This window comes from Schistocerca serialis, chromosome 8, assembly GCF_023864345.2.
Source record: "Schistocerca serialis cubense isolate TAMUIC-IGC-003099 chromosome 8, iqSchSeri2.2, whole genome shotgun sequence".
NCBI lineage: Eukaryota > Metazoa > Arthropoda > Insecta > Orthoptera > Acrididae > Schistocerca > Schistocerca serialis.
The window spans coordinates 406,596,106-406,614,907 of record NC_064645.1 but is presented as its reverse complement, the minus strand read 5'-3'; positions in this window follow the sequence as shown (position 1 = coordinate 406,614,907).

Here is an 18,802-nt window from a genome sequence, read left to right as displayed (position 1 = left end):
GTTACACGGCTCGAACACATCTGAACACTTTCGCATTATTCCATGGATTACACTAGTCGCAGACAGTTGGGGTACACTAATTCCGTCCTGGGGGGTACGGGGTGGCGGCAGGAAGGGCATCCGGCCAGCCATTAATCTAACATCGCCAAATCCGATTAATCATGCTGACCCTGCGTACCTGTGGGACAAAGGCACAAGCGAAAGAAACGAGTGCGAGGTTGCCTTAAATTTGATAATCGTATAAATTAAATTAAATATTACGAATGTTGACATACTAAACACGAATCCCAATGAACCACTGTCCTTATAGACTGTTTACATATGAACTAGGGCAGTTACTGCGAAGATACACTCACAGCTCATATTTTCTATGCTCCTGTCAAAGATCGTTTACTCTAGGGAGAATTGCTGAAAATGCAGTTGTGAAGAAAAAAATTCCTGCAGTCAGTAGGGAGTATAATATCTATAAAAAGTTCCATATGACAGTGACTCCCAGCCCAGAGAAATTAATCATATCCGTCAGTGCCGCATTCGCATGAAGAAGATGCGGTCATTTTCAGACGGTAGCGAAGTTACCGGAATCGCACGTGATTGAATCGATGTAGTGTTGTACTGTAACGTGTCTGCTATATCTGTCAAATTTGACTTCATGCCGCTCCGGAATGTTTACGCTTGTTGCCAACCTTACAATACGTAACCATTGTGAATATACTGTTGATCCGTGTGCGGTGTTGTGTGTAAAAGTAGCGATGAAGTGGGAATTTTCTAGTACAACCATTACATGAGCGTACCGCGAGTATCAGGAATCCAGTAAAACATCAGATACCCGACATCGCTGCGGCCGGAAAAAGATCCCGCAAGAATGAGTCCAACGACGACTGAAGAGAATCGTTCAACGTGACAGAAGTGCAACCTTACCGCAAATTGTTGCGGATTTCAATGCTGGACCATTAACAAGTGTCAACATGCCAACCGTTCAACGAAACTTCATCGATATAATCGTGTACCCTTGATGACTGCACGACACAATGCTTTACACCTCGCCTGGGCCCTCCAACACCGACATTGGGCTGTTGGTGACTGGAAACATGTTGCCTGGTCGCACGAGTCTCGTTTCAAATTGTATCGAGCGAACGGACGTGTACGGGTATGGAGACAACCCCATGAATCCGTTGAACCTGTATGTCAGCAGGGGACTGTTCAAGCTGGCGGAGGCTCTGTAATGGTGTGGGGTTTGTGCAGTTGGAGTGATACGGGGCCCCTGATACGTCTAGATATGACTCTGACAGGTGACACGTACGCCTGATCACCTGAACCCATTCATGTCCATTGTGCATACCGACGGACTTGGGCAATTCAGGCAGGGAAATGCGACACGCCACATGCCTAGAATTGCTACAAAGGTGGCTCCAGGAACACTCTGCTGAGTTTAAACACTTCCGCTGGCCACCAAACTGCCCAGACATGAACATTGTTGAGTATGTCTGGGATGCCCTGCAAAGTGCTGTTCGGGAGAGATCTCCACCCCCTCGAACGCTTGCGGATTTATGGACAACCCTGTAGGATTCATGGTGTCAGTTCCTCCCAGCACTACATCAGACGTTATTCGAGTCCATGCCGCGCCGTGTTGCGGTATTTCTGCGTGCTCGCTGGGACACTACACGATATTCGGCATGTATACCAGTTTCTTTGGCTTTCAGTGTATAACTCTAACAAAATTACTTGTACACCGGTCCTTATTTAGTGAACTGTAACTAAGATTTATTAAAATCTATTTATTTACACTCAATTAAATTTCTCCAGACACAAAAAACTTCGGGTTTACGCCTGACAGTTTTATCAAAAGCACCTTAGCACGCCCCCAGACGTCCTCAAAACTAGCACAAATCCGGGGAGAATCACACATATGCCAGCCCCACCTGTGAGAGATGACATCAAGAAAGTACGAAACTGATTCAGTGTCTGAGGTCGTATGGCAATGCTTTATCAACAAACGTTCAAACTCTTTTCGTGACAGAAGGCATAAAACTGTATAAATTGTATGCTTCATGGCAGATGGACAAGTAAGAATACAGGAAAAGCATTATTAAAATTTTTCCGTTATAAAAAATGAATAGGTATGATTTGTGTTATCACACCTTTCATATTAGAGAGTGTACACTCCTGGAAATGGAAAAAAGAACACATTGACACCGGTGTGTCAGACCCACCATACTTGCTCCGGACACTGCGAGAGGGCTGTACAAGCAATGATCACACGCACGGCACAGCGGACACACCAGGAACCGCGGTGTTGGCCGTCGAATGGCGCTAGCTGCGCAGCATTTGTGCACCTCCGCCGTCAGTGTCAGCCAGTTTGCCGTGGCATACGGAGCTCCATCGCAGTCGTTAACACTGGTAGCATGCCGCGACAGCGTGGACGTGAACCGTATGTGCAGCTGACGGACTTTGAGCGAGGGCATATAGTGGGCATGCGGGAGGCCGGGTGGACGTACCGCCGAATTGCTCAACACGTGGGGCGTGAGGTCTCCACAGTACTTCGATGTTGTCGCCAGTGGTCGGCGGAAGGTGCACGTGCTCGTCGACCTGGGACCGGACCGCACCGACGCACGGATGCACGTCAAGACCGTAGGATCCTACGCAGTGCCGTAGGGGCCGCACCGCCACTTCCCAGCAAATTAGGGACACTGTTGCTCCTGGGGTATCGGCGAGGACCATTCGCAACCGTCTCCATGAAGCTGGGCTACGGTCCCGCACACCGTTAGGCCGTCTTCCGCTCACGCCCCAACATCGTGCAGCCCGCCTCCAGTGGTGTCGCGACAGGCGTGAATGGAGGGACGAATGGAGACGTGTCGTCTTCAGCGATGAGAGTCGCTTCTGCCTTGGTGCCAATGATGGTCGTATGCGTGTTTGGCGCCGTGCAGGTGAGCGCCACAATCAGGACTGCATACGACCGAGGCACACAGGGCCAACACCCGGCATCATGGTGTGGGGAGCGATCTCCTACACTGGCCGTACACCACTGGTGATAGTCGAGGGGACACTGAATAGTGCACGGTTCATCCAAACCGTCATCGAACCCATCGTTCTACCATTCCTAGACCGGCAAGGGAACTTGCTGTTCCAACAGGACAATGCACGTCCGCATGTATCCCGTGCCACCCAACGTGCTCTAGAAGGTGTAAGTCAACTACCCTGGCCAGCAAGATCTCCGGATCTGTCCCCCATTGAGCATGTTTGGGACTGGATGAAGCGTCGTCTCACGCGGTCTGCACGTCCAGCACGAACGCTGGTCCAACTGAGGCGCCAGGTGGAAATGGCATGGCAAGCCGTTCCACAGGACTACATCCAGCATCTCTACGATCGTCTCCATGGGAGAATAGCAACCTGCATTGCTGCGAAAGGTGGTTATACACTGTACTAGTGCCGACATTGTGCATGCTCTGTTGCCTGTGTCTATGTGCCTGTGGTTCTGTCAGTGTGATCATGTGATGTATCTGACCCCAGGAATGTGTCAATAAAGTTTCCCCTTCCTGGGACAATGAATTCACGGTGTTCTTATTTCAGTTTCCAGGAGTGTATTTTAAGTGTAACGGATAACTATACACATTAGTCCTACCAGTGGGTTTAAAAGAAATGCGATTTTTTAAAAAAGAAGAAAAAAAAAAACAAACGAGTAACTGGTAACGCTGTAACTGCGTGCAGTCTGTCCGAGAAATGTGGCGTGAAGTCTGAACTGTCACATCAGCTTATTGAGACGAGGCAATGTTAGAGTCGCTTTCGTGGCTAACTTTTCTTTTAGTTAAAGGATTAAATTGTGTCCAATTTACACCTACACAATGCGGTATCTAATGTATTTCTTTCTGTTGCTATTACCTTTATTTAAACATTAAGACATAACATGTACCTCCTACTGACGTAAACGAGCACTTTGTTTCGTCCGTGACACAAATGAAGCCAATAGAAAATAATAGATGATAAAGTAACATCGTTTGTATCCAGAGAGGTGCAAAAAACACAATAGGTACGCTACATTAGATTGCACATTGTGCTACGAACAATAATTCCAATCTGTACATCTGACGTCCAGGCTTATCTACACAGAACCGGTACGTACACGTACGAGCAACGTTCACTTTCGAGGACACATTCAAAGCGAGCGCCTTGCATTTGCAAACACTTCGCCACTCGCTGGATCATAATTGGCTGGACCCCACGCAATACACCTTCGTCTACCATTGCAGAAGGGACATGCACGCAAGCTATTAAGCCGTGTACACCCCTGGCTGGAGTACTATAAACCTGTTCCTTTAAGTGTCCACACAAATAAAAATCTAGTGCATTAAGGTCCTGGGAACGTGGAAGCCAGAGCATTGGACCCCCACGACCAGTTCACTTCCCTGGAAACGCTTTGTTTAAACAGTAATGGGCCGGCCGTTGTGGCCGAGCGGTTCTAGGCGCTTCAGTCTGGAACCGCGCGACCGCTACGGTCGCTGGTTCGAATCCTGCCTCGGGCATGGATGTGTGTGTTGTCCTTAGGTTAGTTAGGTTTAAGTAGTTCTAAGTTCTAGAGGACTGATGACCTCAGATGTTAAGTCCCATAGTACTCAGAGCCATTTCTTTCCAAAGCGTGGCACTGCATCATCATGCCGATACCATAGCTGTCGCCGAAGACGAAGTGGAACGCTTTCTGGTTGCAAAGTAACGCACGAATCGGGGGCGCATTCAACTTGTCCAACAACAGGTAAGGGACCAAAAGTATTCCTCCCACGATTCTAGCCCATAGGTTCATCCCAAAGCGAACCTGAAAGCCACATTAACGTGTGACATGTGGGTTGTGTTCCGATCAATAAAGCCTGTTGTGGAGGTTGAAAATACTTTCAGGACTGAAGCTAGATTCGTCAGTCTGTATCGCGTTATTTATAAAAAGTTTGTCAACTTCGACTTGGTGTAAAAGCCATTCACAAAACTGTAATAGCCGAATGCGATCTTCTGGACACTGGTGTTGAGTTAACACGTAATGATATGGATGCACTTCATCATGCTACACTTCAATAAATAGTCTTTGAGGTATCTGGAGCTGCCTTTCAGTATCACGGGTAAGGGGAATAGGGTGGCACCGATCAGGATGTTAACGTCAGTACAGTCTGGCTCAAATGGTTCAAATGGCTCTGAGCACTATGGGACTCAACTGCTGTGGTCATTAGTCCCCTAGAACTTAGAACTACTTAAACCTAACTAACCTAAGGACATCACACACATCCATGCCCGAGGCAGGATTTTAACCTGCGACCGTAGCAGTCGCACGGTTCCGGACTGCGCGCCTAGAACCGCGAGACCACCGCGGCCGGCTCAGTACAGTCTGCTCTAGCGGTCTGGTGAGTGCTGCGCTCAATCCTGTTGAGCATTGAACTAACTACAATTTGCCCCTAACCACGCTTCTCATTGTTCCTGCAGTTAAGTACACAAATGCTTTTCAAACAAATTACTTCTTATTTCTTCGCTTCTTTGAAGCAAAAAAATGGTTCAAATGGCTCTAAGGACTATGGGACTTAACGTCTGAGGTCATCAGTCTCCTAGACTTAGAACTACTTAAACCTAAGTAACCTAAGGACATCGCACACATCCATGCCCGAGGCAGGATTCGAACCTGCGACCGTAGCAGCAGCGCGGTTCCGAGCTGAAGCGCCTAGAACCGCTTGGCCACAGGGACCGGCTGTTTGAAGCAACATAGGTAACATTTGCACATATAGTTTTAGCGAATTAATCGTTCAAATGTTAAAAAAATATACAGGGTGAGTCACCTAACGTTACCGCTGGATATATTTCGTAAACCACATCAAATACTGACGAACCGATTCCACAGACCGAACGTGAGGAGAGGGGCTAGTGTAGTTGTTTAATACAAACCATAGAAAATTGCACGGAAGTATGTTTTTTAACACAAACCTACGTTTTTTTAATGGAACCACGTTAGTTTTGTTAGCACATCTGAACATATAAACAAATACGTAATCGGTGCCGTTTGTTGCATTGTAAAATGATAATTACATCCGGAGATATTGCAACCTAAAGTTGACGCTTGAAACCTCCGACGTTCAGTTGTGTGTTGTAACAAACACGGGCCACGGTCGGCAGCATCTGCAGGGACATGTTTACGTGACGACCGTGTTTACGAGTGTGGCTGTAGTGCACTGTTGTGGTTTGGTCTAGCTGTCGCAGTGCCCGCATGTAGCGCTTGCTGCTATTGTTATTCTGCATTCGTCTCCGCACGCAGACCAACTGTAGTACACCGTGTTACCAGACTCCTGTGATAGTGTAGTGTTGTAGGAACTGTGACCATGGTGTATTCGAACTCTGAAAAGGCGGAGATGATACTCATCTATGGCGAGTGTCGACGAAATGCAGCTGAAGCCTGCAGGGTGTATGCAGAACGGTACCCGGACAGAGAGCATCCAACGTGCCGCACATTGCAAAACATCTACCGCCAACTGTATGCAACAGGTATGGTCGTAGCACGCAAACGGGTCCGTAACAGGCCCGTCACAGGAGAAGCGAGTGCAGTTGGTGTGTTAGCTGCTGTTGCCATGAACCCACACATGAGTACACGGGACATTACGAGAGCCGGTGGACTGAGTCAAAGCAGTGTCATGCGCATACTGCATCGTCACCGCTTTCACCCGTTTCATGTGTCGCTACATCAGCAATTACATGGTGATGACTTTAATCTTCGAGTGCAATTCTGTCAATGGGCATTAACAGAGAGTGCGTTTCAGTTCTACCTGTTTACCGATGAAGCGTGTTTCACAAACCACGGTTCCCGGCGGGGTCAGGGATTTTCTCTGCCTCGTGATGACTGGGTGTTGTGTGATGTCCTTAGGTTAGTTAGGTTTATGTAGTTCTAAGTTCTAGGGGACTGATGACCATAGATGTTAAGTCCCATAGTGCTCAGAGCCATTTGAACCATTTTGAACAAACCACGGGGCAGTGAATCTACGGAAATGCATTACTGGTCCGTGGACAATCCTCGCTGGCTCAGAGAGGTAGAGCGACAGCGACCGTGGACTGTAAATGTATGGTGTGGAATTATTGGCGACCACCTCATTGGTCCTCACTTCATTGCAGGGGCCCAAACAGCTGCAACATACATCGCGTTTCTACAGAATGATCTGCCAACGTTGCTCGAAAATGTCCCACTGGAAACGCGTCGACGTATGTGGTATCAGCATGATGGTGCACCTGCACATTCCGCAATTAACACTAGGCTGACCCTTGACAGGATGTTCGACGGGCGTTTCACAGGACGTGGAGGACGCATAAATTGGCCAGCCCGTTCTCCTGATCTTACACCCCTGGACTTCTTTCTGTGGGGTACGTTAAAGGAGAATGTGTACCGTGATGTGTCTACAACCCCATAGGATATGAAACAACGTATTGTGGCAGCCTGCGGCGACATTACACCAGATGTACTGCGGCGTGTACGACATTCATTACGCCAGAGATTGCAATTGTGTGCAGCAAATGATGGCCACCACATTGAACATCTATTGGCCTGACATGTCGGGACACACTCTATTCCACTCCGTAATTGAAAACGGAAACCACGTGTGTACGTGTACCTCACCCCTCATGGTAAGGTACATGTGCATCAGTGAGAAAGACCAATAAAAAGGTGTTAGCATGTGGACGTAATGTGCTGTTCCAGTCTCTTCTGTACCTAAGGTCCATCACCGTTCACTTTGGATCCCTACGCAATTCGGTGTTGTCCGATACACACGATCGAACAGCGGAGGAGTGGTACTCAAGCGTCAACTTTAGGTTACAATATCTCCGGATGTAATTAACATTTTACAATGCAACAAACGGCACTGATTACGTATTTGTTTATGTGTTCAGATGTGCTAACAAAACTAACGGGGTTCCATTTAAAAAAACCTAGGTTTGTGTTAAAAAACATACTTCCGTGCATTTTTTTATGGTTTGTATTAACCAATTACACTAGCCCCTCTCCTCACGTTCGGTCTGTGGAATCGATTCGTCAGTATTTGATGTGGTTTACGAAATATATCCAGCGGTAATGTTAGGTGACTCACCCTGTATATCGGCTCAACCACTTGTTTATAGTGTAAAACACTAAGATTGACGCGTTTCGGAAGTCAAGCCTCCATCATCAGAATAATAAAAAGCAAAAGAACCTGTTAAAATTCGCTAAAATGGAACATGCACCAGGCACAATAAAATTGATAATAAAATTGAAACATCGTGGCTATTTCCCTTGTTGCATCCGTGTCTTCCAAGGTGCATCTCCACATAGTCGTCAAAATATAAAAAACTCTAAAATGGTGTTGCCTATGGTGTTCAACATCTAACCACATGACTGTCTCCTCTTTCGTCGTAAACTGCCCGTGCGTCTTCGTTGATACCACACACCACGTAGCCAAACACGACACTGAAACGGGAGTGAGCTTACGCGCAAGTAAACAAGGAAGTCACAGAGATGTCTATACAAACAGATAACGTAGACATGTTCCAAGGACCCCATGAAATGATGGTATCCTGCCAATTGCTAAAAATGTAGTTACTAAAAGAAACCAGTGAAATGTTTGAAATAGTTATTTGTATCACCAATTAGCTGTTCATTCAGTGTGCTCTGATTATCCATGCTATGTATCATAATTTTTTAAATATTGACATTCACAACCACGACCTCTCATCCAGTATGGATAAAATAAAAAAAAATAAAAAATCGTTCAAATGTACTGGCAATGTTAATAATGGAAGGGAATTCCAGCCGGTCCACTTCTTGGCCGAAAAGTAGTTTGTACTCAAGAGCAGGAAAAAACTTTGATTGAAGAGCTCAGTACTTCAGTGAGAAATCTAGAAACATATTACAATGCCCTGCGTGCAGCTCCCGCAGGGACCTCTAAGACAATATTAGGCTAATCACAGCGTGCACAGAGGCACCTAACAACCGTTCCTCCCACTCTCCGTACGCAAATGGAACAGGAAAAAGCTCTAATAAGCCTTACAATGGGAACTTTCCTGTGCCACGGTCTTCACAGTGGTTTGTAGAGCATGCAACTAATGTATCTGATTGAAGTCATCTTAAACGCACGTCAGCAATTTCATTTCTTGATTATTGGCTTCCTGTCTTATAACTAGTACTTGGTTTCTAAAATTTTAGGTGGTGGAACGCACCTCTTCAACCCTGCCCCTCGGAACAATGAAACCACAATACTTAATATAAACAACAGGTGCTACCTAATGGCCCGTAGCAGTGTCAATTTACTCCGTTGTTCTGCTCGATAGATGTCGGCACAAGTCGATAGTCTTCGTGAATATGACGTCATGTTTTCAACTGCTCTTAACCGCCGTGATCAAACAGCTGCAGTGTAGCTTCTCGGTGAACGGGTGTCCAGCAGTAGTACTAAAGCACTTACCGATGAATAACAATGAAGAATACTCGACGTGACACTGACACACATAACAAGAGACTTCGACATGCCACTAGACCGCTATGGTTGCTGGCAGTCGTTAACAAAATACGATATGTACCGATTAAAACTTCGGAACCAAAGTCAACGTATCTTGGTTATAATATACAGTAGATCTCTTAAGTTCCTGACAGTCGTAAACAATGAACAATAGACAGTCTACACGAAGGTTGCAGATATGTACCAATCAAAACTTTGGAACGCGGCTCAACTTTTCAGATGAGACACACAGGCATTACGAATATCATACATCTGAAAATAGTGAAAAGCCGTAACTGATCGATACAGGAATTATATGCATGGTGCATTAAAGGAATAAAACTGACAGCCTGCGAAGGTTAAAATGGTTACATCAGGTAGACGATACACTGAGGCTGTGGACCCGTGCAAGAAGAAATTATTGTCTTGGGTATACTGTACACACACACACACACACACACACACACACACACACACACACACAGAGTACCTCGCCCCACGTCCCTGCGCACCGCATTACGTTGGTTACCCATTGTCGCATTCACTGATGCCGGCTCAGCGACAATTTTATATCTCCGGTGTCGAATTGTTGCAGTGAGTTAAAAAAATTCCTTGGGAGGCCCCACAATGCCGTTTCAGCATGTTCCGGCTGAAATTAAGCTCTGCTTATAACTAAGAATGAAGCTAAGTTTATGACCCTCCACCCCTTGAATAAGCAGTGCTCTAACTAATATAACAGGGCGCCATGCTTTACTCTACTAAGAAAGCATTTGCTTCGTCACAAAACCTTCTGGTATTTCTTGGACAAATAATTAAATTGCCTTACTGACAAGGCATCTCTAAAAGCAAACAGCGGGTAGGATGTTTAGATTATTTAAATTATCTAACGTAATCTAAATGATTTTTTAAACCACTGGTATGATGAAATTGGTCTGTGATCGTCAATTTCATTTGGTACCCATTTATTGTGCACAAGACTCACCACTGATTTATTAAGACTGTTTGGAAACGACCAGCATAAATGGAAATTTTTGGAGTATCCAATTTGATATCCAGTGAATAAGTATCCTTATTCTTAAAAAAGTTAATAATTACTGCATGAAGCCCGGTTAATAATTCACATTACTCTCTGTTATTTATAACCAGTATAAGTATATTGTTTTTCTTCTTTGACTTGGTCTTGTGTTCTCGAGCTGTACTCCATAGTAAGGGGTAAGGTTGACAATAATAATTACTTACTGTAGTTGTTATGAGGAAGAGCCTCAGTGTTCAGTTGTTCTTGCAATTCGAACCTTGATGACTGATAACTCGTCTGAAAAATGCAGACTTCAGAGAGTGCGCGTGTAAAGCATAAGAAAACACGTGCAGTACTATGCAACAGGATGGATACATCAAATGTATAGAATCTTTCTTTTTTTAGCGAATCAATATTGGTTACACTTGGCATATACAAAAACACCACCCCATGAACCATGGACCTTGACGTTGGTGGGGAGGCTTGCGTGCCTCAATGATACAGATGGCCGTACCGTAGGTGCAACCACAACGGAGGGGTATCTGTTGAGTGGCCACGCAAACGTGTGGTTCCTGAAGAGGGGCAGCAGCCTTTTCAGTAGTTGCAGGGGCAACAGTCTGGATGATTGACTGATTTGGCCTTGTAACAATAACCAAAACGGCCTTGCTGTGCTGGTACTGCGTAATTTCTCCCGAGGGCATGCAGCTTAACTGTGATTAAATGATGATGACGTCCTCTTGGATAAAATATTCCGGAGGTAAAATAGTCCCCCATTCGGATCTCCGGGCGGGGACTACTCAAGAGGAAGTTGTTATCAGGAGAAAGAAAACTGGAGTTTTACGGATCGGAGCGTGGAATGTCAGATCCCTTAATCGAGCAGGTAGGTTAGAAGATTTAAAAAGGAAAATGGATAGGTTAAAGTTAGATATAGTGGGAATTAGTGAAGTTCGGTGGCAGGAGGAACATGACTTTTGGTCAGGTGAATACAGGGTTATAAATACAAAATCAAATAGAGGTAATGCAGGAGTAGGTTTAATAATGAATAAAAAAATAGGCGTGCGGATAAGCTACTACAAACAGCATAGTGAACGCATTATTGTGGCCAAGATAGACACGAAGCCCACGCCTACTACAGTAGTACAAGTTTATATGCCAACTAGCTCTGCAGATGAAATGTATGATGAGATAAAAGAAATTATTCAGATAGTGAAGGGAGACGAAACTTTAATAGTCATGGGTGACTGGAATTCGAGTGTAGGAAAAGGGAGAGAAGGAAACATAGTAGGTGAATATGGATTGGGGGTAAGAAATGAAAGAGGAAGCCGTCTGGTAGAATTTTGCACAGAGCATAGCTTAATCATAGCTAACACTTGGTTCAAGAATCATAAAAGAAGGTTGTATACACGGAAGAATCCCGGAGATACTAAAAGGTATCAGATAGATTATATAATGGTAAGACAGAGATTTAGGACCGAGGTTTTAAATTGTAAGACATTTCCAGGGGCAGATGTGGACTCTGACCACAATCTATTGGTTATGAACTGCAGATCAACATTGAAGAAACTGCAAAAAGGTGGGAATTTAAGGAGATGGGACATGGATAAACTGAAAGAACCAGAGGTTGTACAGAGTTTCAGGGAGAGCATAAGGGAACAATTGACAGCAGTGGGGGAAAGAAGTACAGTAGAAGAAGAATGGGTAGCTCTGAGGGATGAAGTAGTGAAGACAGCAGAGGATCAAGCAGGTAAAAAGACGAGGGCTAGTAGAAATCCTTGGGTAACAGAAGAAATATTGAATTTAATTGATGAAAGGAGAAAATATAAAAATGCAGTAAATGAAGCAGGCAAAAAGGAATACAGACGTCTCAAAAATGAGATCGACAGGAAGCGCAAAATGGCTAAGCAGGGATGGCTAGAGGACAAATGTAAGGATGTAGAGGCTTGTCTCACTAGGGGTAAGATACATACTGCCTACAGGAAAATTAAAGAGACATTTGGAGAAAAGAGAACAACTTGTATGATTATCAAGAGCTCAGATGGAAACCCAGTTCTAACCAAAGAAGGGAAAGCAGAAAGATGGAAGGAGTATATAGAGGGTCTATACAAGGGCGATGTACTTGAGGACAATATTATAGAAATGGAAGAGAATGTAGATGAAGAAGAAATGGGAGATACGATACTGCGTGAAGAGTTTGACAGAGCACTGAAAGACCTGAGTCGAAACAAAGCTCCGGGAGTAGACAACATTCCATTAGTACTACTGACGGCCTTGGGGGAGCCAGTCCTGACAAAACTCTACCATCTGGTGAGAAAGATGTATGAGATAGGCGAAGTACCCTCAGACTTCAAGAAGAATATAATAATTCCAAACCCAAAGAAAGCAGGTGTTGACAGATGTGAAAATTACCGAACTATCAGTTTAATAAGTCACAGCTGCAAAATACTAACACGAATTCTTTACAGACGAATGGAAAAACTAGTAGAAGCCGACATCGGGGAAGATCAGTTTGGATTCCGTAGAAATATTGGAACACGTGAGGCAATACTGACCTTACGACTTATCTTAGAAGAAAGATTAAGGAAAGACAAACCTACGTTTCTAGCATTTGTAGACTTAGAGAAAGCTTTTGACAATGTTGACTGTAATACTCTCTTTCAAATTCTAAAGGTGGCAGGGGTAAAATACAGGGAGCGAAAGGCTATTTACAATTTGTACAGAAACCAGATGGCAGTTATAAGAGTCGAGGGGCATGAAGTGGAAGCAGTGGTTGGGAAGGGAGTGAGACAGGGTTGTAGCCGCTCCCCAATGTTATTCAATCTGTATATTGAGCAAGCAGTAAAGGAAACAAAAGAAAAATTCGGAGTAGGTATTAAAATTCGTGGAGAAGAAATAAAAATTTTGAGGTTCGCCGATGACATTGTAATTCTGTCAGAGACAGCAAAGGACTTGGAAGAGCAGTTGAACGGAATGGACAGTGTCTTGAAAGGAGGATATAAGATGAACATCAACAAAAGCAAAACGAGGATAATGGAATGTAGTCGAATTAAGTCGGGTGATGCTGAGGGAATTAGATTAGGAAATGAGACGCTTAAAGTAGTAAAGGAGTTTTGCTATTTGGGGAGCAAAATAACTGATGATGGTCGAAGTAGAGAAGATACAAAATGTAGACAGGCAATGGCAAGGAAAGCGTTTCTGAAGAAGAGAAATTTGTTAACATCGGGTATAGTCGTTTCTGAAAGTATTTGTATGGAGTGTAGCCATGTATGGAAGTGAAACATGGACGATAAATAGTTTGGAATGGAAGAGAATAGAAGCTTTCGAAATGTGGGGCTACAGAAGAATGCTGAAGATTAGATGGGTAGATCACATAACTAATGAGGAGGTATTGAATAGAATTGGAGAGACGAGGTGTCTGTGACACAACTTGACGAGAAGAAGAGACCGGTTGGTAGGACCTGTTCTGAGGCATCAAGGGATCACAAATTTAGCATTGGAGGGCAGCGTGGAGGGTAAAAATCGTAGAGGGAGACCAAGAGATGAATACACTAAGCAGATTCAGAAGGATGTAGGTTGCAGTAGGTACTGGGATATGAAGAAACTTGCACAGGATAGGGTAGCATGGAGAGCTGCATCAAACCAGTCTCAGGACTGAAGACCACAACAACAACAACATACAAACACAGTGCATGATATATATGTAAGTTTAATCACTCTTCATATTCCTTTTTTTAAATCATCTTCTTCTGTTTGAAAGCGAAAGCTCTACCTCACAGTTTATACATTTCAGTCAAGGTCTTTCATCATGGCATGATAAAGCATTCGCACCTGAATCTTGTGAAAACGTGCTTTACTCTTAGTCAATGCTGAAATTCCTCTATGTCGTTGCTCTTTATTACTTATATGTACCGGCCGGGTTGGCCGAGCGGTCCTAGGCACTACAATCTGGAACCGCGCGACCGCTACGGTCGCAGGTTCGAATCCTGCCTCGGACATGGATGTGTGTGATGTCCTTAGGTTAGTTAGGTTTAAGTAGTTCTAAGTTCTAGGGGACTGATGACCTTAGGTGTTAAGTCCCATAGTGCTCAGAGCCATTTGAACCATTTTGAATATATATGTGCATGTATGTTTGTGTTTGTGTATGTGTGTGTGTGTGTGTGTGTGTGTGTGTCCATAAATATCTTTCGCTCATTAGCAGACTACCCTGCTTATTGGCTGATTGCCATGTCCCTTCTCAGTCCGGAATCCAACCATATCACTGCTGCGTGCGGTTTGCCTCTTCATGACACAAGGTTTTACTCTTAACTGCATAAAAAAATAACATATAGTCTGTGTGTTTTTACTCACAAGGTACAAAAAATAGATAACTTCTCGCGAATGAAAGTTCGTACGAAAAACGTTACTACTTCTGGCAACAAATGCAAATGATCACAAGAAAAGGAAATAAGAAAGAAAACTAGAAAAATGATTATAAATACAGGTACCTGCAACCAGTCGTTTATGCAATATTTGTTTGTTTCCACGAACTAGTTTTGTGCCTCTTCATATTTAACTTCAGGTGAGACAAGAATAAGTTTATATGTTCATAATTTTGGCATTACGCTGGGTGCTGGAGGTCGGTTCGTACGACTGTATACGAGTGTTAATATTAACTTGTCAGTTTCCATTTTCAATGCCTATCAGCCACAGAATACAGCACTGTTCACTATAAACACTAGGTGTCATTAGAAACCCATCAGCCTATTTCGTGGTCGATGGGGAATGGAAATGGAAACTGCCAGGTGGATTCTGCCGCATGAAGCGGCCTCCAGTATGCCCAAAGGATAAATATATAACTTCTGCCTGTCCCATCAGAAGACGAGTCTGAAAAGGATCAAAACCTACTTCACGGTGATAAACTAATATTTCCCAGTTCATTATTTTCATCATGGCAGCAACACCAGCAACCGTTACGAAATGGGCTGTTTTTCATTAAAGAGTATTTCTCAGTTGTTTGTATGTATATTGAGCTAATCTACAGCCACAGTGTTCTACAATTTATTTATCATATCCACTGCGATGACAAACTGCAATGTGTCTGATTTGTAACGACGATACGTAAGTCGCCTTTAGATTTTAATACGATTTATTGTACAATTAACTAGTTTCCAAGCCACTGCTGGCTGATCATCAGATCATGTGCTGCTAGATGCTAGGGTCGTCTGGTGAAGAAAAGAATCGAAATCGATGCTTAAGTCATTCGATAATTACGTTACATGGCAGCTCACTGTTCCACTGTATTTGTTTATAGGTAACTTTACATGTACAAAGCCAACGTACGGCCATACCCACCCCTCGCAGTGTTCACTGGCGTCCTTTATCTACGCTTGTAAATACTTACTTCTGTAATTCAAAGCATGTCATGTCAAAGTTCGCGATGTGGCAAAGGGAAATAACTAATACCCTCAAACTCTTTGTACGTGCTTTCAGCGTTTGTTTAATGTAAAGAGAAGTGCACCTAAATACCGCGCGTGTGTACAAGCTAGCTGAGAAGTGCATTATCAAAATGAATTAATCTTGTATATTAAGATGCCATGAGTTGTAAGTATTCAAATAATTATCTATCCGTTTGGTACACATTTCTTTAACTTAAGCCTAAATTTCCATTGGTTTCGCCAGCACAACTACCGTAGCTTCTAATGTGCACGCTATCGGAAAATACAGTTTCCATAACATTTCAATGGGATTATGAGCCTGCAGTGGACCGGAAACTAGTTACTGGAACAACATATCGCATTAAATTAAAAAAAGTGAGCGCTCGCGTATCGTACCTAGTACCGACATAAGTAGCGAAGCTTTATTTAGCTTTAAAAGTATCTGAATCACGAAAAATAACCATAACTAATCGCACTTTGACGTGGCGCCAACGTCCTTCAACATAACGTTCTACAGAGGTCTCTTTTCGCTGGCGTCTGGTGCGAATACTGCCACTTGATCTGATTTGATCCGTTAGAAATTGTTTGTAAAAGCCTGTGACTGTGAAAACCAAGGGTTCGTTTGTAAACAGCTTTTCTGCTACCAGTTACAACTTTCTTTTATTTATATTTTACACGACGAGGTCCGGAAAATGATTCCCATTTTCAAGTGCGTTTTTCTCTTTTTTCGTAATGTTTTTGATGAGTGAGATTCTTCATAGTTCTGTTGACCTATGATATTATCACTGTTGATACATCTAAAAACTTCTTCGTAATTGTTTGTTTATATAAATTTGTTGTTCTCGATGTACATTGTGCACAGAAAATTGTGTGTGATATTTAACGTCCGTGAGACTCTGCGCGAATGGACCATAGTAAGTACACGTTTTTGCGATTTCGCCAGTAACTATACATAAAAATCGATATTCAATTACAAATTATATATAGTGATCTACCTCTTGTCATGAAGATAAAGTGTGTAAAATTTCATTAAAATCGGAATAAAAGTAGATTTGTTTGAATTGCAAACAAACAAACGGATACTCATCTTTATACATACCGGGTGATCAAAAAGTCAGTATAAATTTGAAAACTTAATAAACCACGGAATAATGTAGATAGAGAGGTAAAAATTGACACACATGCTTGGAATGACATGGGGTTTTATTAGAACCGAAAAAAAACAAAGTTCACAAAATGTCCGACAGATGGTGCTAGACAGTAAAACGTCAGTGACTGCGCTTGACATTCGTGTATGAAAGGAGCTGTAATGAGAGAGAGAGAATCAGATGCGCCAGCAGTCGCAGCATGTTGACGTTACCTGAAAAGGCGCTTTTAGTGAAGCTGCATTATCAGAATGGGGAATGTGCAAGTTCAGCGTTACGATCCTACCGCCATAGGAAGGGGATTCAAACGGGTAAAGATCCGTTGACAATTGCAGCTGTGGCGAGAATGATTTCGAAGTTCGAAGCCACGGGTTGTTTAGACGATAGACCCCGTAGTGGCCGACCGAGCACAAGGCTAATGCTGCTGAGACAGTTCAGAAAGAAATGGAGACTGTAGCGGGTTCGTCTATGGACGCCGAAGTCAGCGCTCGTGCAGTCGCACGTCGCACCGGCGTTCCATACACTACTGTTTGGTTGGCACTTAGGCGTACCCTCCGATGCTATCCGTAGAAAATCCATCGGCATCATGAACTGTTACCTGGCAATTTAGTGAAGCGGGGGGTATTTGCGGTGTGGGTGTTTCAAAAGATGACGGACGATGACGATTGGTTGAATAACGCGTTGTGGACCGACGAAGCTCATTTCACGCTCCGAGGGTCTGTCAACTCCCACAACTGCAGCATTTGCGCTACCGAAAATCCTAGAACTGTCGTGGAAACAACATTGAACGACGAGAAAGCTCGGTATGGGATGGATTTACCACATCTACCGTTATCGGGCCTTTTTCCTTCGAGAAAATGCGTGATTCTGGTTTTTTAACTGCTACCGTGACGGGTGAGAGGTACGCCGATATGTTACAGAATCGCATCATCCCCAGCCTGGCTGATAAATATTTGCTGGAACGTACGATGTTTATGCAGGATGGCGCTCCACCCCATATTGCTAGACGCGTGAAAGATCTCTTGTGCGCATCGTTTGGTGATGATCGTGTGCTCAGCTGCCACTTTCGTCATGCTTGGCCTCCCAGGTCCCCAGACCTCAGTCCGTGCGATTATTGGCTTTGGGGTTACCTGAAGTCACAAGTGTATCGTGATCGACCGACATCTCTAGGGATGCTGAAAGGCAACATCCGACGCCAATGCCTCACCATAACTCCGGACATGCTTTACAGTGCTGTTCACAACATTATTCCTCGACTACAGCTATTGTTGAGGAATGATGGTGGACATATTGAGCATTTCCTGTAAAGAACATCATCTTTGCTTTGTCTTACTTTGTTATGCTAATCATTGCTATTCTGATCAGATGAAGCGCCATCTGTCGGACTTTTTTTGAACTTTCGTATTTTTGATTCTAATAAAACCCCATGTCATTTCAAGCGTGTGTGTTAATTTGTACGTCGCTATCTACATTATTCCGTGATTTATTCAGTTTTCAAATTTATACTGACTTTTTGATCAGCCGGCATATAGGAAAAAATCGTGACTGGTAGCAGAAAAATTATTTGTAAACAAAGCTAGCGCAACTTAACTCGCAGGAGGCGTTATTTGGCGTCATGTGACTGGCTGGGCCTTTGCACTGGACAGCTTCCCTCCGCCACCTGGTCAGACGGCTGTGTAGGAACCGTCGGGGCGCTTCGCGCAGAGCCCTTGTCTTCGCCTGTCTGCGGGACAAAGCAGAGCACCGGGCCTGCCGCCT